This window comes from Mirounga leonina, unplaced genomic scaffold (genome assembly GCF_011800145.1).
Source record: "Mirounga leonina isolate KUSES-001 unplaced genomic scaffold, KU_Mleo_1.0 Mir_97, whole genome shotgun sequence".
In the NCBI taxonomy this organism is placed as follows: domain Eukaryota; kingdom Metazoa; phylum Chordata; class Mammalia; order Carnivora; family Phocidae; genus Mirounga; species Mirounga leonina.
The window spans coordinates 7,624,473-7,645,716 of NW_023270889.1; the positions used below are offsets into that span (position 1 = coordinate 7,624,473).

Here is a 21,244-nt window from a genome sequence, read left to right on the forward strand (position 1 = left end):
CGGCTTCTACCAATCCGAAGAAAACTAGAGGCGGGCTCTTGCTAGGGTTTTCCCTCGTGGCTGGAAGGGCGGGGGAAGGGGCGGGGACAAAGTTGGAGGGCCGAGGAAGTGGGGTGAGAGAGTGACGTGGGGTGGCCCGAGAGCCGGCCTGCCAATTACAGAGCGGCGAGAGACAGCGAGAGCCAACGGGAACGGAGTGAGAGGTTCTCCGACCAATTGGAGTTTAGTGAGAGGAGACGGGAGCCAATGAGGTCTCCGCGTCCCACCACTGGGGAGAGATGGTCAAGTGTGGGAGGCAAGTTGGTCCCCACTTGCGAGTCTGTCAGGTTGCCTAGCAACAGAGCTGGGCTTCACCTGTGAGATTTCTGCAATACTTTATTTGAATTCAATCTTAACGTCTTCTAATGCCCAGAGCAGCCAAACGCGCCTGCATGACAAGTTTGAACAGGATGTCACTCAGAATTTGTAAATGTGTAAGTATTCTAAACACCCGATTTGTAAATACCTAATACCTCTATTCAAAACTACCTTGACTTTTTAAGAGACTGCTATTGGGACAATTCTTCCTAAGTAAACTGGAAACAAGATAGTTTGGGGTTGGACACACCAGTGAGGACAGTAAGGGGCCTTGCCTGAGCAGGGAAATTGATCCTGATTCTAGGAGTTTTACTGGCTCATGCACTCTGAAGGAAGGGGCTCCATCTGACCCCAGTGTATCTTCTGAGCTAGATATGTGGTAGGTGCCAAATTGTTGAAAGAAGGAAGGGGCCCCATAATTGTTGGTACAGCAAATCCATAGGATATAAACTGCCTAGCTCCCCCAGCAAATAGAGAGGAGCAAGTTGGAGGAAATCACTGGAACACTGTGAGAATCCAAAGGAGGACAATTATGGCTTTAAATTAGACTCTACCTCATCTCCTCAGATTGAGAAACCGTAAAAATTAGCTTTGATGGGGACCATGAGAGATTCAGAGTTGTTTATATCTCTCTCCCTCTGTTTTATTGAGACCCAGGAATGCTGTTGATAAGAGGCCATTGATGGTTCTGTGCATCACACAACTACCGTTATAGGAAATTTATTATCCACTATAGATACTAACCTAGTAAGGACATTCTCAGCAGCAAAGTGGCAAAATATATTGGCAGTGGAAACGCTGTGAAGTGTGGCATAAGTTACTCGTGGGAACGGACCACTCAATGGTTATCACTCCGTAGTATTATTGCCCATTTCAGACTCTCATAAAGTAACTGGGTGATAAAGAGAGAGGAAAATTGCCTGATTGTGATCATCAGCAATTGTGAGGGGGGAATTAAACATTCTTGGCATATTAGAATGTACTGAAAGGCATTGAGGACAAACACAAGAAAGTAGATACAGCTTTGTCCTTAGGAAGGGATAGCAAATAGTACCAACTCCAGGAGTTCATAGTAGGAAATGATTAGCCAGATAGCTGTGAGGATGATCATCTTGAACAAACAAAAAAGTCCCACAAGGTACAGATTGTCTTTTTGATCAAATTAATCTTCAATTAAGCAAAGTGAGCTTGGTACTGGGAAGCTAAGCAATGAACAATGAAATGGGTTAATAATTAGATGTAGAGCATCTCAATTGAATTTTTAAGAACAAGCCTCTGAGATTCTGTGGAATATAATAGCAGATAATACCAGGCTACAGAAATATTAGCTATGGCCCATGCGAATGAGGACAAAATATACATATATTTATTTTCGAAGGGGCTGCAAGTTTTTTGAGCCACAATTTTACACAAGCACAGTGGAGTCAATGTCATACTAGAATGTGCATATTAAGATCTTTGTTTTGGGCGCCTGGGTGGCTCAGTTGGTTAAGCGACTGCCTTCGGCTCAGGTCATGGTCCCAGAGTCCTGGGATCGAGTCCCACATCGGGCTCCCGGCTCAGCGGGGAGCCGGCTTCTCCCTCTGACCCTCTCCCCTCTCATGCTGTTTCTCTCTCTCTCTCAAATAAATAAATAAATAAAATCTTTAAAAAAAAAAAAAGATCTTTGTTTTATTATAGTTTCTAAATTTAATGCTAAGTCATGTTGGTCATGCACTATAGATGCTTTACATCAAAGGCAAAATATAGTTTATTGTTCTGCCCTACTTCGAAAGGAACAAGTTTATTAAGAGGCAGGAAGATGTAATGATAACATTTTGTATTATAAATTCATTCACTGAACATTTACTTTTTCCTTACTCTGTGGCAGGGATTGTGCTAGACCCCTGCTGTCCAATGACAAGCATTAGTTACCTGTGGCTCTCGAGTACTTGAAAGGTGGCTAGTGCAAAGTGAGATGAGATCTAAGTGTAAAACACACACCACATTTTGAAGACTCAGTACAGGGGCGCCTGGGTGACTCAGTCGCTAAGCGTCTGCCTTCGGCTTCGGTCATGATCCCAGGGTCCTGGGATCAAGCCCCGCATCGGGCTCCCTGCTCTGCAGGAAGCCTGCTTCTCCCTCTCCCACTCCCCCTGCTTGTGTTCCCTCTCTCGCTGTGTCTCTTTCTAATAAATAAATAAAATCTTTAAAAAAAAAATACTTAGTACAAAAACAGGAAATATCACCTTCATTATTTTTATATTGATATATGTTATAATGATAATATTTTGACTATATGGGGTTAAATAAAATATAATACTAAAATTAATTTCATCTGTTTTAGTGTAGCTGCTAAGAAATGTAAAATTTTATATGGACTCCCATTTGTGGCTCCCATTTGTGCTAGACAGTGAGAAGACACAATGAAAGACTCTTTCCTCAAAGAGTTCATAGTCTAAAGAATGGAGAAGAGAAAAGTAAATATAGCAAAAGGCTGGGTTTCCAGCCTTTTTCTCACTAGGTAAAGAGTAGGAGAGGGTGGAGTAGGAGGTAAAAGGAGTGTTAATAGAACAGCATCTGATATTTTTTCCTTACCGCTTGGAGGGAAAGGAGTGAGTTCAATGGAATATTCTTCCCACAGTGTGATCCTGAGGTTAATCTCCTTCTCACTTGTCAACATTTGTAATAAGAGTTTCCTGAGTATCAGCTGTTTTTCAGGGTTGGTAGTATGTGTCTTGTATACACTATCCCTCCAGTTTACCACTGGGGAAACTGAGGTGCAGAGAGGTTAGGTGACTTGTTTCAAGTTACTCAGTTACAAAGTAGAAAAGATGAGTTCATATCCAGGTCTTGTGATGTCAAAACCCATGTTCCTTCTATGTTCTATATACAAAAACACAGTTGTGTTCAAAGAAGGTAGACTGGGGTGGGTGGTAGATGTTGAGTAAAGGAAGGTAAGTTACTTCTCCCGAGAGGCCTCGGAGAACAGCACTTACTAGTCTGGGGACTCTTACCATACAACAGTTTGGTGCCTGGCTCATGGGCTCCGCAGACTTTTTTCATCAGCTTGCTAAGAACAAGTCCATCTCTGAGTGTTGCACTACACTCACCAAGTTTATGATGCATAAAATCAGAATGCCCCTTTACTATTTATCGTACAAAAGGGACCACAACCCTTGAAGTCTACATGACTCACCCTCTAGGTTAACCAACATGGGAAGTCATGTCATCCTCAGAACATTGATTGGTAAACATGGAATTGGGAAGAAAATTAGAAACACAGTTCTTTCAAGCTCTTCTTCTCATCAGGTTAAGATAACATTATGTATCCATTTTTCAATAGGATGGTCTTCCCAACAGGAGTGAAGATATGCCAAGGCCATGAAACTACCAATGAACTTTACCCATGCCACCGTAAGGCTTTGCCATTGACTCAAGAATATTTAAAATCCACTCCTAATCTCTTTTTTTCTGTGCCCCATCCTTAATTGGACACCATTTGCATTTGTATCTATCTCCTTTTTTATTAGTCCATGGCTGACCATCTCTACTTCCCCTGTCTGTTCTCTAAACAAGTCAGTACAATCAATCAGGTTAAAGTCTAGTCCTAACTGCCTGAGCAACATTTGATTTCTTTAAAGTGACTTTTTTTTTATCTCTGCTTCAGCGTCAACTTTTTAAAGCTTATTCTTCAGCAGATGACCCTGCTTCCAGGTCCTTAGAGGACAACTCACAGAAGACTCCACGTCCTGAAAGAATGCTCTGCCTTCAGTCTCCCTCCCAGCAGTGTATGGAAGGAATGTGTTAAGACAGTGCCCAGCCCACAAATAGCCTGAATAATGCAATGTGGTTACAAGTGAGTAACCCTAGATTTGGAGCAAAACAGGCAGGCATGAACACTGAGGCCCAAAGCTGAGAAGTGAAGAGACACTAAATACTTCACACTGTAAAGAGCCGTACTGAAGCCAGTTTCATTCCTACAAAGGGCTTTTGAACTGGTGAAAGAAAAACCTTTCTACCATCAACCACCACCTGCCCTCACCACCATGGGGTGGTGAGGGTAGGAAGAGAGGGAGGTCAAGAGACATCAGTCCGGGGAGGAGCTTGGGATTCCAGGGAGAGGACAATATCTTCTTGCCCTCTGGAGGAAGGGTGGTTCTCTCTCCATTACTACCAGGTTAAATCAAAGTTTGGGGTTGTTCACAGGAAGAGGAGACTGGCATTCCCCTCCCCCGCTGCCTGATTGCTGAGCTGTAGAGCCTCAGCCTGTTCCACTGCTGCCTTAGGAACACTTCGGGGCAAGGAGGAACAAGTCTCGGACGAATTTTACATATATCCCGGGGGGAGGGGAGGGGAGGAGCACATTAAATATAAAGATTAGGGTCTGCTATTGGTCCGTAGATTTTTGAAAGAAAACATGTTGGACGGGTCGCACGAGGTCGCATGAGGAAGTGCCTGGGAAGAAGACCAACCCTATCCTGACACTACAATAAGGGAGTATGAAAGAGAGCCTCGGAGGTTCCCACAGCTCCATGTAAAGGCGTTCGTAGTACACAAGGAGCAAGAGCTCTGTGGCTGCTGGGTACCCATCTCCCCATGGTTTCATTCCACTAACCCCGTGGCTTTGGTTGGCTTTTATCTCAGGCTTATTTAGTCCCATCACAAGATGGTTGCAACAGGTCTAAGCATGTCCTCGCCTAACAATATCCAAAGGCTGGAAGAAGGAAAAAGGGCATCCTTCCCTAAATCCCTTTGGAAGAGCAAAGACAACTTTTCCAGAAGCCTCCTTAGACTTCCTCTCATATTTCATTGGGCAGAATTGCATCACATGCCTGTGCCTAAGTCAATCATGATGGGAGAATGCCATCATCAGTATTAGCTTCAGCCTTCCGAAAAAGAATTTCTCCATTCTGGGGCGCCTGGATGGCTCAGTTGGTTGAGTGTCCAACTCTTGATTTCAGCTCAGGTCATGATCTCAGTGTCATGAGATTGAGCCCCGCATCAGGTGTGGAGCCTGCTTGCGATAATCTCTCTCTCCCTCTTTCTCTGCCCCCCCCCCCCACTGTTCACATTCTCTCTCTCTCTCTCTCAAACAATTTTAAAAATAAAAAAGAATTTCTGGATTCTATTTACAAGGAATGTGGATCAAAGGACTAAAAGATAGGCAGGAACTGTGTCTGCCATGTGGAGGAGTCCCCAGCTGGGAGCTATACCACGGTCACCTTCCTATGTGTGGATATGGGTGTCTGGGGGCTGCATCGAGGCTGAGTAATCACAGAACTCTTCCTACCAGATGTGGGATTTTATGGCAAGACACTCCCTTTAAGCCCTAATTGGTTGCTGGTTGATTTAATTTGGAGATGCCATTTACTGGTGTATTAGTTAATACTCTTTTGGTTGCAAAGAACAGAAACCAACATAAACTAGCTTAATCAATTTGTTCGCATAATGAAAAATCAGGAGGTTGGTTTTATTTCAAGGATTATTGGATTCAAGAGGTCAGTTGATGTCTTTTACTATTACAGTGCTCTCCAATGTTGAAGAGTGATTTCCTTGGTGTTGGCATTTTTCTCAGAAAGGCACCCTTTCTTGCTCAAGATTCCCATCCCACACAAGGTTATCAGGTGGAAACAAGACAAGCAAAGTCCTACTTCCCATAGAGCTTTCTTTCTAGTGGGGTGGTCTAAAGAAGAACACACTCCTATGTGTTTCCTCTACTCTCAGTCCTCGAACACTACTTCACTTCTGACACCAGACATGTGGGTTTCCCACACATTAAGTAATTCTTTGACATCAGCTAGCTGTCCTGCAATTTAACTCAATTCTGACACTGTCTACCTGGAAATAGCATCCGATCTTACAGTTTCAAGGCTCAGTCTCACGAGACTACCCCCCTCTCAAACCACTTCAGATCCCAATCACAAGTCCTGGTTATTACCTGTGCTTCTGACCCACCACCTATACATCAGAGATTCCCACAGCACCTTCCTTAGGTTTCATTAATTCGTTAGAGCAACTCACAGAACTCAGGAAACCAGTTTACTTAGTAGATCATTGGCTTGTTACAAAGGATTTTAAGGATACAAACCAATAGCCAAATGAAGAGATACATAGGGCAAGATCCAGAAGTGTCTCAAGTACAAGAGCTTCTGTCCCCACGGAGTTTGGAGTGTGTCATCCTCCCAGCATTGGGTGGGTCACTAACCCAGAAGCTCTCCAAACTCTGTCCTTTTGGGGTTTTATGGAGGCTTCATTTCTTAGACATGGTTGATCAAATTCAATCTCCAGCCCCTCTCCCCTCTCTGGGGGTCGGGGAGGGGAGTACCGGCGCGGCGGGGAGGAATGAAAGTTACAATCCGGGGCGCCTGGGTGGCCCAGTCAGTTAAGCGGCTGTCTTCGGCTCAGGTCATGATCCCAGGGTCCTGGGATCGAGCCCCACATCAGGCTCCCTGCTCTGCGGGAAGCCTGCTTCTCCCTCTGCCACTCCCCCTGCTTGTGTTCCCTCTCTCGCTGTGTCTCTCTCTGTCAAATAAATAAAATCTTTAAAAAAAAAAAAAAAAGAAAGTTCCAATCCTCTAAACACAATGTTGGTTCCCCTGACAACCAGCCAGCATCCTTAGGTGCTTTCCAAAATTTACCTCATCAACATAAACTCAGGTGTGGTTGAAAGGTTTGTTATGAATAACGACACCTTTATCACTCATCACTTAGGATATTCCAAGGGTTTTAGGAGCTCTGTGCCAGAAATGGGACACAGACCAAAAATACATTTCTAATTATAAATCACAATATTAAAGTTGGGAAGGAGCCAGAGAAATATGTAAGCAAATATATAAATAAATTAATTAATAAGCTGAAATATTTCCAGATAGAATAGTATTAAGCAAATAAAGCAGGAGAATATTATTGGCTGGGAGGAGGATGGTGATACATGAAGTGATGAGGAACACAGTCATTTTTTTGTGACAGTGGAGCTGAGAAATGATCAGAAGGCGCCAGCCATATGAAACGCTGGGTGTTGCAAGAACAGCAAGTACAAAGTTTCTGAGACGAACATAAACTTCTTGTGTTTGAAGAATAAACAAAAGACAGGGTGACTGAGCTGAGTTTAAAGAACTAATAGGTGTTAGCCAGACTTGGAGATGGAGAGGGGGGATAATCATAATTTATTTTAGGCAAAGAGAATAGTAGCAAGTAGGGGAACCATAACTTTAACCAGAAATACACTCAACGTCAACCAAGTTTTCGATGCTTATTATGATACACTCGGGATGCCAGTTTCGACGATGGTTGCCTGGAAAAGTGCAGGCAAATAAAATACGTAATCAAGAATATGGAATGCCAATTCACAAACATGTTTAAAGATATATTTTTGAAAATATCTTTGATGCATGCAGGCATGTCCTGTCCAGGATTGATGTGTTTATGTGGGGAAAGTACAAAGAGCTCTAACTTTCAGGGCTTCCAACTGAGCAAAGGAAGTGCTACTATGCAAAAGTTGTTTTAAAATAGTAACTTTGGGGCGCCTGGGTGGCTCAGTCAGTTAAGCGTCCAATTCTTGGTTTCCGCTCAGGTCACGATCTCATGGATCATGAGATCAAGCCCTGAGTCAGGCTGTGCTCCTGGTTCAGCGGGGAGTCTGCATGAAAGATCTCTCTCTCCCTCTGCCCTTTTCCCCACTTGCTTGTGTGGGCACATGAGCCCTCTCTCTCTCCAATAAATAACTCTTAAAAAAATAAAATAGTAACTGTTTATATTCCAGAATACCCTTACTCTCAAAATGAGAGTCCTAAATTGTAGCAAATGTTAAAATAAAGAATAATTAAGGATCAATATGCCCAGAATGGTTATCAACATTGTTACTGAAAGCTGAATATTTAAGAAAAAGTCAGGAAGAAATAAAAGGAAAGTTTGGTTGCCATTTTTAAGTATTGGCTTGAGGGGTGCCTGGGTGGCTCAGTCATTAAGCGTCTGCCTTCGGCTCAGGTCATGATCCCAGGGTCCTGGGATCCAGCCCTACATCGAGCCCTGCATCGAGCCCTGCATCGGGCTCCCTACTCAGTGGGAAGCCTGCTTCTCCCTCTCCCACTCCCCCTGCTTGTGATCCCTCTCTCGCTGTGTCTCTCTGTCAAATAAATAAATAAAATCTTTAAATATTGGCTTGAGGCTCAGTTTCTGAACACAGAAATGGATGTTAAATTTGTACCCACATACTGAATGCTTCTAGTTTAAAAAGTAGAAAAAATATGATATAATGAGCATGAGAACTTCAGTATTTCTTGTTTTAGCTATTTTCTTACTTGATTCTCCTACTTGGGACCAAGATTTATTGTTGTATTAACTTTTTGTTTTGTGGACTTTAATTGTTTTATATATGTAAAGATTTATTTTAGAGAGAGTGTGTGCATGACCCTGAGATCATGACCTGAGCAGAAATCAAGAATCAGACGCTTAACCAACTGAGCCACCCACGCGCCCCTGGGCTTTAATTCTTGATAAGTTGAATTTCGTGTTTGATCTCTCCAGTGATAATAAAAGCACTATAGAATATGAAACTGTGGGGTTAGGTATGACCTGTTTTAATACATGAAAATATTTGGTTATTTGCCCTACTGCCAAAAATTGTTGTAGTACACATTTGTCGCTTTTTCTCTTCCCTTCTTCGCATGTGGACCTCTTTCCCATATTTAAGGAACTCCCCGTGAATTCTTTTCCTCCTACAATCAGATGAAAACAGCAGACATTTACTTTCCCAGATCACCTAACGAGGAGAAAGCATTTAGCCTCTCAGATGCATCCACCTGGGTCTTTGAATCCGAGGTTAGTGTTGCAAAGAAGCAAGGCAAGGAGAGAATTCTGACAGTGGCCGCACCGCCCATTTTCTGGGGGCCAAAGGCCAGAAGGGTGCTCAACAGCAGTGATGCAGACCATGGCCCTTGCACTCGTGCAGCGGGCGCATCAGGCCCCTCCTGATGGGCGAGCCTCCTTTCGTTTCTGTCCATTTTCCAATCCTGCCTTTTCAGCCTTCCCTGAAGGTCTCTAAGACACACCCTATGGTTGTAGTAAATCCCTTTTCTGTTTAAACCCAGCCAGAACTGGTGTCGGATACGACGGCTGACTTTCTATGGTTGTACTTTGCTGAATTAATTGTACTTTGCTGAATTTAGGTTTTAAAAAAAAAAACCTCTGAAGTTATTTCATTCCCTGTGCTGTTATTGGGAGCTTGTGAGTGTGGGATTTTAACTGATAGGTGTTTTAATCCAACTGTGTCTGTGTCTTTTTAAAATTGGTCCTTGCGAAACCCAGAAAGATAACACAAAGATGGTGTAGCCCTTGTTGGGGTGGGGGGATGGCACGTGGAGGGTATGACTATATAATTCTCCTGGCCTCTCCGTACCCACTTACTCTCCCCTCCCCTGACAGGAAGGAGTGACTTACCTAACTAGAGGCTTTGGAAGAAGACGCTAGGGATATACTGCCCCCTTCCTGTTGAGAGCTGCCGACTCGCAGAAAGAGGGTGCTCCCGGCGATTCTTCACCAGGTAGGAACGATGCAATGGCAGCCTGGCCCTTCTGAAAAAGGCCTGCCCTGGTCCACCACAGGTTCTGCTAGGATTTTTACCACTCCTTTATTTGCTTGCCCACAAAATTTTGTTCCTTTTGTCTCTTTTTCAAGGCTTTCTATTTTTATGGATGTATGGCTTTTGAGAAAGCCCACATGTGATCATATTAGCCAGTTTTCACTAGGAAGCAAATGTCAATGTTGCTTCATTCATATCTTTACTTGGAAGTCTCCGTCCTGGTTTTGGTGGCCCCTCTAGCTAAAGGAGAAAGCTCACCAACTCTCAGCCTGGGTCCAAGCTGCCCTCAACTTCAGGGAACACATGTCAAAATCTTGGGGGTCCCACCACAGCCGCACCTCAGTTGAGGTAAGATGGTCAAAGCACACCTCTGTCCAAAGGAATTCTCCTCACTAACTGGTCTTTTGAGTACTCCTCTTTCAACTCGTTCTTTCAGTCAGGGTTCAACCAGAGAAACAACCAACAGGGGATACATATTAAGAAATTTATTGCAGGCATTGAGTTACATGACTGTGGAGGCAAATCCATAGGGCAGGCCGTCCAGAAGGGCAGGCTGGAAATCTCTGGCCGCAGCCAAAGCTGTACCCCACAAGTGAAACTTCTTTTTCTAAGGAGAAACCTCAGCTCTGCTCTTAAAGCTTTTCAACTTTAGTTGACTGAATCAGGCCCACACAGATTACCTAGATAATCTCACTTAAAGTCAACTGATTTTGGATTGGGTTTTTTTTCAAAGACTTATTTATTTATTTCAGAGAGAGAACATGAGCAGGAAGGGCAGAGGGAGAGGGAGAGAGAATCTCAAGCAGACTCTGAGCCCGACATGGGACTCTATCTCACGACCCTGAGATCATGGCCTGAGCCAAAACCAAGAGTCAGATGCTTAACCGACTGTGCCACCCGGGTGCCCCTGACTTTGGATTTTAATTACACCTACAAAAGACCTTCTCAGCAACACCTAGATTTCTGTTTGATTGAGTGACTGGGGACTGTAGTCTGGCCCTACGGACACATAAAATTGACCATGACAGCCTTATTATGGGGTGGGTATTTTTAGAATTATGAAACTAGTGTTTGAGCCTTTCCTTTGAAAATCTGCAACTTATTCTAGCACTCATTTTGGAATTTTGTGTCTATTATACCAATTTAATTTCCTTAAGTACCCTCCTGATGCTCAACATAAGAGAATATTCCAGACAAATGAGCCTCTTATTTGTAGTTTCCTGACCCTCCCAGCCTCGCCCTCATCTCGTTGCATAACTCCCTCCTCATCATATAACTGGCTATGCTTGTGTTGGTCCACTTAAGCCCCATGTCCTCTGGGTTCCCGCGCTGGAAGTAAAGTGTGGCTCTAACCTTGCTCCTCTGTAGTGAAAAACACCAAGCCTGGGAAAGTCCCACATCTTCATTCCCTGTGGCACAAATTGGGCAGCCTTATTCCTTTTTTTTTTTTTAAAGATTTTATTTTTTTATTTGACAGAGAGAGACACAGCGAGAGAGGGAACACAAGCAGGGGGAGTGGGAGAGGGAGCAGCAGACTCCCAGCTGAGCAGGGAGCCCGATGTGGGACTCGATCCCAGGACCCTGGGATCATGACCTGAGCAGAAGGCAGACGCTTAAAGACTGAGCCACCCAGGCGCCCCTGGGCATCCCTTATTCCTTACAGAATTAAATACCAAAGCCACAGTCACTGAAAGCCCTACATCATGCTATTCTAGTCTATTGAAGAATCTTCTTACCAAACCCAATGGTTTGTTTTTCCTCAAATGCAGACTATCCTTTTCCATGTTTCGGACGTGGCTCATGCTCTTCTGTTCCCAGTGTCTCGCCCACTCCCCACCTCTGCCCTCAACTCCACCTACCAAGATCAGCCATCCTTCCAAGTCCACCACAAATGAAACCCCCTCCATGAATCCTTTCTTGATAGCCTCAGTTGGATGTCATGCCTCCCTCCTCACAACCTTATACTACTTATGGCACATACATTATTCTTGCTTCTATTATATTTATTCCACATATGGGTGTTATTTTCTACCCATCCCTAGAGTGGAATCTCCCTGGGAGCAGACACAGTTCTGGCTCATGTTTCTGTTGCCTCCAACATCTAGCACAATGCTTTGCCCAAAGTAGCTACTTAATAGCTATTTTCTGATACGAATGTAGTTGATCTGGGTCATTATTTCTCTAATAAGTTCGTGTAAGGAACTGCACATATCATGTCTGCATTAGGAAACCTGGTTTTGAGCTTAACCCTGTTAACTTTATTTTTTCTGGCCCTCATCTTTAAAATGAGAGGTGTAGGCCAGATGATTTTCAGAGTTCCTGCTATGATGTTCTTAACTTCTAAGATTTTTTTGGTGCCTAGAATGAGAATGCTGGGTTGTTTTCAGAGTTCCTCAAAGAAATAATCTTTGCTCAAAGAAAACAAGATACGCTCTTTAAGATGACAAAGTTTGAGTGGCTGAGATGATGGTGGGTTGGCTGCCCTGACCTGCCCGGTCTTGCCCTGGCCAGGGTGGCGTGCTATCGACACGCACAAATCAGGGAACAGGAAAACTGGTCAGATGTGCTAGGATGACAGCAGGTGACATAGGAGCAAATGAAGGGCAGGGAGATAAATTGAACACACTATCTCAAAGAGAGGTGAGTGAACTGGGATTTCCAAACCTTAAGGAAAGAGAAGGAAGCGATATCAGTGAGTGAAATCAAAGCAAAAAAATTTTGAAAAGTCTTTGGGGGGAAAAGTGAGAATTTGGCTAAGAAAATCGTACTGTTCTAGTTGTTAAAAATATACTTTTAATTTAGACGAGTTTTAGGTTTACAGAAAAAGGCAAATATTGTACAGAGTTCTCCTGTACCCTGCACCCAGATTCCCCTATTGTTAATGTCCTACATATGGTACATTTGTCACAACTAATAAATCAATATTGATACATTATCATGAACTAATTTAGATTTCCTCAGCTTTTCTTTTTCTCTTCAGCATCCCATCCATGATACCACATTACATTATTATGTTGCCTTAAGCTCTGACAGTTTCTCAGACTTTTCCTGTTTTGTTTTTGCTTTTAAATATTTTTTCTTTCAGTTTAATTGAGATATAATTGACATACAGCACTGTATAAGTTTAAGGTGTACAGCATAATGACTTGACTTACATATACTATGAAATGATCACCACAACAAGTTCAGTTAATACCATCATCTTGTATAGAAAGAAAGAAAGAAAGAAAGAAAGAAAGAAAGAAAGAAAGAAAGAAAGAAAGAGAAAGAAAGAAAAGGGAAAGGAAAAGAAAAGAAAAGAAAAGAAAAGAAAAAGAATTTTTTTTTTCCTTTTGAGGAGAACCTTCAGGATCTAATCTCTCAGCAACTTGCAAACCACACAGCAGGGTAAACTATAGTCACTATGCTGTATACTCCATCCCCAGTACTTCTTCATCTTATAAGTGGAAGTTTGTACCTTTTGACCATCTTCATCCAATTCTCCTCCCCGCAGACTTCCCCTGTTTCTGTTAACCTTGGCAGTTTTGAGAAATGCTGGTCAGCTATCTTATAGAATGCCCCTCAATTGGAGTTTGATGTTTTTGCCATGCTTAGACTGGGGTTGTGGGTTTGGGGAAGAGGACCAGAGGTTAAGGCGCCATTCTCATCATATCACACCTGGCTTACACACTATCAGCCTGACTCACCACTGATAATGTCGACCTTGGTCACCAGCTGAGGTAGTCCACTGCCAAGTTACTCTTCCCCCTCCCCCTTCCCCATACTATACTCTTTGAAAGGAAGTCACTTTGCACAGCCCACTCCTAGGGGTGATACTGCTCTGATTTTATTTTCTCTCATCCTCCAGATTCATCTTGTTTTTCTTATAGCCTCCTTGTCACCCTAGCCCCATTACCTTTTTTCCTCTCCAGCCTTTGATGTAGTGGCATTTCCCCGGTGACAGATGAATTCCTATCAAAAAGCATTCCTTTCTACCTCCATTCCACCAGAAATGGGGTGTATTAGTCAGCTACCACTGTATAATAAAATCACCCCAAAACTCAGTGATTTACGGCAGCAATCATTTATGTGTCCACGTGTCCACAGGCTAACCAGAGGTTTAGGCAGGTGTCAGCAGAGAAGCTCCATTCAAGCTGTGGGTCTGGCCAGCTCAGACCTTTTCTCTGTGTGTTTTCATTCTGGGACCCAGACTGGAGGGAGAAGCTACCCAGAGTGGAGGATTCTTCTCCAATAACAGAGTGCAAGAGGCCAGCCTCACCACGCAAGCATTTTTTAAGCTCCTAATTGTGTCACATCTGCTACCTTGCCAAAGTAAGTCATGGGGTCAAGTCCAAAGTCAAGGGGAAGGGTAATACACTCTGCTTTTGTGTCAGGAACTGCAAAGTCACATGTGGGTACAGGGAAGGACAAAGAATTGGGGCCACTAATTCAGTAGAGCACGGATGATCATAGTAGATGTCAAGTTCAGTGATCTGACACCACTCCCAATAACACAGGAGAACAGGTACCAGTTATTGGCATTGATCTTTAGCTATGGCTTTGGGGAAGCAGGCTCGGTGAAAAGTGGAAGCAGAGGGAAAACAAATACAAGCAAAAACATTACAGGCTCCCTTATGTCAAAGAGATGTTGCTTTATCCTTTGTAACTTTATCCTTTGCTATTGTGCTCACTGTCTCTCTAACTTTTCCCATCTAGGTCTTCTTGGATGTTCTTGATAAAGAAAAGACAAAGGGAGGGTAGACAATGACATTTCCTCAAACTTCTTTCCAGCCCAACGGAACAAATAAAGCGTGTGCCTAAGAGATAGGGACGCGTTATTTCAATGCTCAATGGAGAGATCGTGTGATTCCACCAACCTTATGGTCAGGTTTTACTTTTCTTCCATGTGACCACCGCCCCCACCAGAGCCCAAGGGTATTATCCCAACTGTGCTGAGGGACAGGCAATTTGTGTACTTTCTGCCTTATTCCTGCTGCCCTTTGCAGCCTCAGCTACCAATGACCCACATGAAGTTGCTGCTCTGAGGGGCACAGACCTCCTCTGTTCTATTGGTGACGGCCCCGGTGTCACCACTCGGGTCTTGGGAGGACACTGCTCTCCCCTTGGCTATTCTTTCTGAAGCACAAGGCAGACCCCTGCCAACCCTCCACAGCAGAACTGAGGCCAGGTTGTAAGTCTCACAGGGGCTCAGGGGTTAGCAATTGGAAGGCGAGAGTCGAGCTGGGGAGAATACCTTCACGTCAGAGGTCTTTCTTACTTTAAACAAACCAGAATACAGTTTTCCTTAAAACACAACTAATAGTTACTGGGCACCTCTTACATATCAAGCACTGTGTTTTGTAGTAAATCCTCACAACAATCTTTTTTTTTTTTTTAATGACTTAAGACAACACAAATTGATTACCTTAAAGTTCTGGAGGTCAGAGGTCTGAAATGAGTGTCACTGGGCTAAAATCAAGGTGTGTCCGGGGCTGCGTTTCTTCTGGAGACTCTGGGAGGGGATCCGTTTCCTTGCCTTTTCCAGCTCCCAGAGGCTGCCATGTGTGTGGGCTTCAGCTGTTCTGCAACACCCCCCCCCGCCCCGCCCCAAGCCCCTCAGCCAGCATGAGAGGGTCGGATTCCGTCACAGCACATCACCATTCTTCTTAGAGACAGACTATTTATTCTTGAGGAGGTCGCATCTCCTTCTCTGGCTGCACCATCTTTTGAGCTAGATTTTCCTATCTCCATTTACAGATAAACAATCCAACATCCTGTATAAGGACTGCAAGCAAGGTCTGATCAAAACAATCCGATGCTTTCTCCACCACATAATGCGGCACAAACAAAACAAAATCAAAGATCAACATTAGCTCCTAAAAAAGTAATACTCATTTTAAAATGTAATTCAACTTATGGCAATAAATTGAATACTGACATCGTTTTTAAGTGTTTCATAGTATTTCAGGGTTTATAGAAGACAGTGTCACATACAGCTTCTAAGTTGCGTGTGTATGTTTTAAATAGCAATTTTTAACTCCATAAAAACTCATGCAAGACTATTACAACACCTATTTTATTGGAATTATTTACATAATGGTTATTGTGAGTATATTAGTTCCAGAAAGTATATTTGCTGTGTCTTCACGGCCTCTGGTTTCTCAGCCTGAAATATGGGAAGATTGGCCTGATTTGGGGATTTGGTGTGGGGAACGAGAAATGCTGAGTTTCTCCTTTTATCCATAAAATGTAACTTGAGCCCATTTTGGAGTGAGGAGCTATTTCTAACATAAAAAATGAGTGTGGTTGTGTTGAGGGCAAACCCAGTTGAAATAAGCCTTATTCAGACATGTCCTGTCAGGGAATCAGAAGGTTGCCTGTGATCCCCAAGAGTCAAATACCTGAAATAGTCTCTTACGTAACCATTACTACTTGCTCCACTGTCTTGGAATGTAAATACAGTTAGATTTCTTTTATTTTCAACTGATTGCAAATTAATCTACCTTTATTCTCCACCACTAGAGTATTTCCTTCTCGAGACCTCTCTCTCTCTTCCACATGAATAGTCTGAGAATTCAGTGCAAAACGGAGCACTCCTGTTTTCCAGACGCCAGATAGAGAGAGAGGTTGGAGTCTCCCAGCACAGTCGATGTGCTTGCTACCATAAGGTGTTGTTACTGTATTCCATTTCCAGAATCCTTTATTAGCAACTTTATGGGTCAGATATCCACGGAGCACCATCTATGTGCCAGACGCTGGGCTAAGCACCAGGAGTGTAGCTGGGGACACCCTAAACCTGGCTTCTGTCCTCATGAGCCTGTCCCAGTACCATGGAGTCCACAGGATTACTGGCCCAGACGCACAGAGCGGCTTATGGAAATGCTCTATGCTTTGGTTCCACAGGTATGGCTCTCCAGGGTCACAACCAGGCTCAGACACTAAAACTTGAGTGGCAGGGTCTTGAGAGCTTTGACTCTCACCCACACCCCGAGGTAGAAAGGAATCCGCCTCCGTGCCCAGACACTAAGCCTCCATTATCAACCCTGAGTCATCAGCGGAGAAGAATCCTGCCCTTCAGCCGAGTTGGGTTTTTTTTTTAGTAGCAGTTGGTGCCTTGCCTGCCAGTGGGTTTTGGCAGGTTACTCTGACAGTTTTGCCTAACCCCCATTTCGGCAGTTCAGGTGAGAGTGTCGATCCCTTTTCCCAGATGCTCTGACCTCCTTGGGCCCATTATACGCTTCTTCCCCAGAATGTTGCACTGATCAGTGGAAGAAACTGCTGCTAAGCCATAAAGGGAGGGAGGAGATCTTACTGTGTGACCTTTGCCTTCACTCACTGATCTTATATCCATGCGGCAAATGGAAGCCACTCAGGAAACCCTTCACAGAACAAGTAAGACCAGCGAGTTACCATTGCAAAGTGACTTCCTGTTTCTGCCTAGAAAAAAAGGGGCTGAGATCATTGAAACCATAGTAGCACTGCATGCTCCAGAGAATTCTTATTTACAGACTGTATTTGCTAATAAACCTTGAGTTTTTTGGTTTTTTTTTTAACTGAGATATAATCGACATATAACATTGCATCAGTTTCATGTGTACAACATAATAATTTGATAGATGTATATACTGCAAAACGATCACAATACATTTAGTTAATATCCACCACAGGTGTTACAATTATTTTCCTTGTGACGAGAACCTTTAAGATCTACATTCTTGGGGTGCCTGGGTGGCTCAGTCGTTAAGCGTCTGCCTTCAGCTCAGGTCATGATCCCAGGGTCCTGGGGTGGGGCTCCCTGCTCAGCGGGAAGCCTGCTTCTCCCTCTCCCACTCCCCCTGCTTGTGTCCCCTCTCTGGCTGTCTCTCTCTGTGTCAAATAAATAAATAAAATCTTTTTTTAAAAAAAATCTACATTCTTAGCAACTTTCAAGTGTACAATACAGTATTAACTATAGTCACCATGCTATACATTATATCACCATGACTTATTTATTTTATAACTGGAATTTCATACCTTTTGGCTCCCTTCACCCATTTCACTCATCTCTCACCCCCTGCCTCTAGCAACCATCAGTCTGTTCTCTGAATCTACAAGTCCAGGGATTTTTAGATTCCACATACAAGTAAGATCATATGTGATCTTTTGTTAATTAGAGCCATCGGTGGGGGGGGGGGGGGGAAAGAAAGGACAGTGATGCCTTGGGGGGGGGAGGAGGGGAGAAAGAGAGGACAGTAATTTTCCACAAAAGCAAAATGTCTGTGTGTGTATATGTGTGTGACGTAAGGTGTTATATATAAATACAAAGTATTTTGTATATTTATGCCATTGCATGTTTTATTTATGAAATGTTGATTGCCTGTCTGCTAATCCATGAAGTCTAGAAATGGGCATTTCTGATGTCTCCCATACAGATCGTCAAATCACTAACCCAAACTGACAATGAAGTGAATTAAAGTTAAGCAAAAAGCTAAGCCAGCCAGCTTGCTACTCGCCACTGTTTGTGATACTGATTCCTTTGCATTGAATCCTGTTCCTTCATCAATATACTTGGGAGATACATCCATATTGTTGCATGAATTATTGATTGTCCTTTCTCGTTGATGAATAGTATTTCATTTTATGAATGTAACATTCTAAACCTATCCATCCTACTGTTGATGGGCACCTAGGTATTTTCCCATTTTCTGGCTGCTGTAAACGTTCTTTTCTTTCCCTTTTTTTTTTTTTAAGATTTTATTTATTTATTTTTGCAAAAGAGACAGAGAGAGAGCATGCACGAGTGGGGGTAGGGGGACAAAGGAAGAAGCAGACTCCCCGCTGAGCAGGGAACCCAAAGCGGGACTCGATCCTGGGACTCCAGGATCATGACCTGAGCTGAAGGCAGTCGCTTAACCAACTGAGCCACCCGGATGCCCTGTGAACATTCTTTTACATGTATTTTGGTGAATATATTCACTAAACTAGATATTACTTAAGTGTAGGATTTGGGGACATAGCATAGGTATATAATTTTAGTAGATACTTCTAGACAGTTTTCCAAAGTGATTTTATTAATTTATACCCCCTTCAGCACACAGATTTCTAGTTGCTCCACATCCTTGTCAACACTTGGTATTTTCATTTTTTTAATTAAACCCATTCTGGCTCTCTCTCTCTCTGCTGCAGGAGGACACAGTGAGAAGGTGGCCATCTGCAAGCCAGGAAGAGAGAACTCTCACCAGAATCCCAACCATGGCAGTGCCCTGATCTGAGGCCTCCAGCTTCCCGAACCAGGGCCAGGTGGCACAGACTAGAAGGACAGGAGAATTGACACTCTGCACAGGTGAACTTTGACCAATGAGAGATGGAAGCCAGAAGACAAATTCTTCTCCCTGCCTCCTCTGGACTGGTTGGAGGCCAGTCACCTCATACAGCTCTCTGAGGACATCTCCCAAGATAGCAGCAGCCAACTCATGATGCCCTCCCTTAGTATTTGTTTCCCTCTTTGCTTCTCTCACTCCCTTTTCCCCTTACTCCTGCTCTCCTGAGATTGAATTCCCAATAAAATGTTAGCACTTGAAAAAAACAAAACAAAACAAAACAAAAGAAAAAAACCTATTCTGGTAGGTCCAGGGCAACTCTGAAAGTAGAGAATCAAACAAGGACTCATCTGTTTCCTTCACCCTTTATAATTCCCAAGGCCTCCATGATCCCATTTTCTTCTCAAACCTATATTTTCTTGCAGATTGTACAATTTGTCTGCACTGTGATCTGGGTTTAGCCAAATCAGTCCATCAGAAACTATTTCTTCTGCCCTTCCTCCTCTACAAAGAATGTTCTTTAACTCACTGATATAGATCGTTATGCCCTGGGAGAAAGATGAACAAAAATGGAGATAAAGTCCGTTTTATGGATAGGCTGATGTCAGAGCTATAAGGAAGAGTTAAAGAACATAAAAATTCTGAGATTAAGAAAACTTGAGGGACACCTGGGTGGCTCAGTTAGTTAAGCATCCAACTCCTGGTTTTGGCTCAAGTCGTGATCTCAGGATCGTGGATCGAGCCCCGCATCAGGGTCTGCACTCAGCTGGGAGTCTGCTTGAGATTCTCTCCCTTTCCCTCTCCTGCTTGCTCACATGTGCTCTCTCTCTCAAATAAATAAATAAATCTAAGAAAGAAAAAGAAAGAAAGAAAGACAGAAAAAACTTGAGAACACTGGAGCCCAGTCCCACTGGGTTTATTTAATGTACTCTCTCAGGCCAGGTCTTGGTGGAATTTAACCCTTAGTACCCTTCTCACTCTTCAGTGGAGGGTGGTTATAGGAGGGCATGACTCTTCTGTGGTGTCTTGTTTTCATTGTAATTGGCCGAATGAGAGGTCATCTGCCTATATAAATTTTATCAGTAAATATTTACTGAGTGCCTACTAAGTGCTAAATCCTGGATGAAGGAAGGAGATATTTACTCGCTCAGTGGTTTATGCAGAGGTAGAGTGGCAACAAGATGGAAAAGCTACAGTATACCAATTAATCGAATTATCTGCCAATGATTTGTGAGAAAGAGTATAATCACAGCATTTAGGTTAGGTTGTGGTGAACTTGGAGTTCTCTTAAGTTTACCAGAGGGAAACCATGTGATTTTAAAAATGCTATAATCGGGGCACCTGGCTGTCTTAGTCTGTAGAGCACACAACTCGATCTCAGGGTTGTAAGTTTGAGCCCCATGTTGGGTGTAGAGATTACTTAAAATAAAATCTTTTAAAAAAGTGCTATGGTTGGGCGCCTGGGTGGCTCAGTTGGTTAAGCGACTGCCTTCGGCTCAGGTCATGATCCTGGAGTCCCAGGATCGAGTTCCGCATCGGGCTCCCTGCTCAGCAGGGAGTCTGCTTCTCCCGCTGACCCTCCCCCTCTCATGCTCTCTCTATCTCATTCTCTCTCAAATAAATGAATAAAATCTTTAAAAAAAAAAAAAGTGCTATGGTTGTCAAAAGAGCATCCAGTTGATTATATAAAGTGTGAAACATGCCGTAGTACTATTTGTTCTGTGATATATAAAAATCCAGATCTCACAAGGAGGTGTACTAATACCAGTCTCAGGTCATCTTTACCCACCTTCCCACATGTGCTAGTCAAGCTTCCTGATATGATGAGTGGAAGCATTCTAAATTGTCTTCTAGCCAACCCAATTTGGACTGGAATATTTAGTGGATGTTTGATGGTGCTACATAGAGTCCATGTTTCTACAAAATGGAAGATCCTTTTCAACTTAGATTAGATTGAAAGCTACAGTAGTCTTCCCATCAAAAGGGATAAATAAAAAACTTACCCACCACCTCAGGGTGACCAGAACACAGAGGCAGGCTTTTATCT

At 43.3% G+C, this 21,244-nt stretch overlaps 1 long non-coding RNA gene across 1 annotated transcript; it reads left to right on the forward strand.

Annotated features, from left to right (window-relative positions):
• The first annotated feature begins 139 nt into the window (after positions 1 to 139).
• LOC118006527 lies at positions 140 to 19,841 on the forward strand. The gene is made up of 3 exons (XR_004678104.1): positions 140 to 473; positions 9,763 to 9,880; positions 19,064 to 19,841. It is a non-coding gene; the product is annotated as an uncharacterized LOC118006527 (long non-coding RNA).
• The last annotated feature ends 1,403 nt before the right edge of the window (positions 19,842 to 21,244 follow it).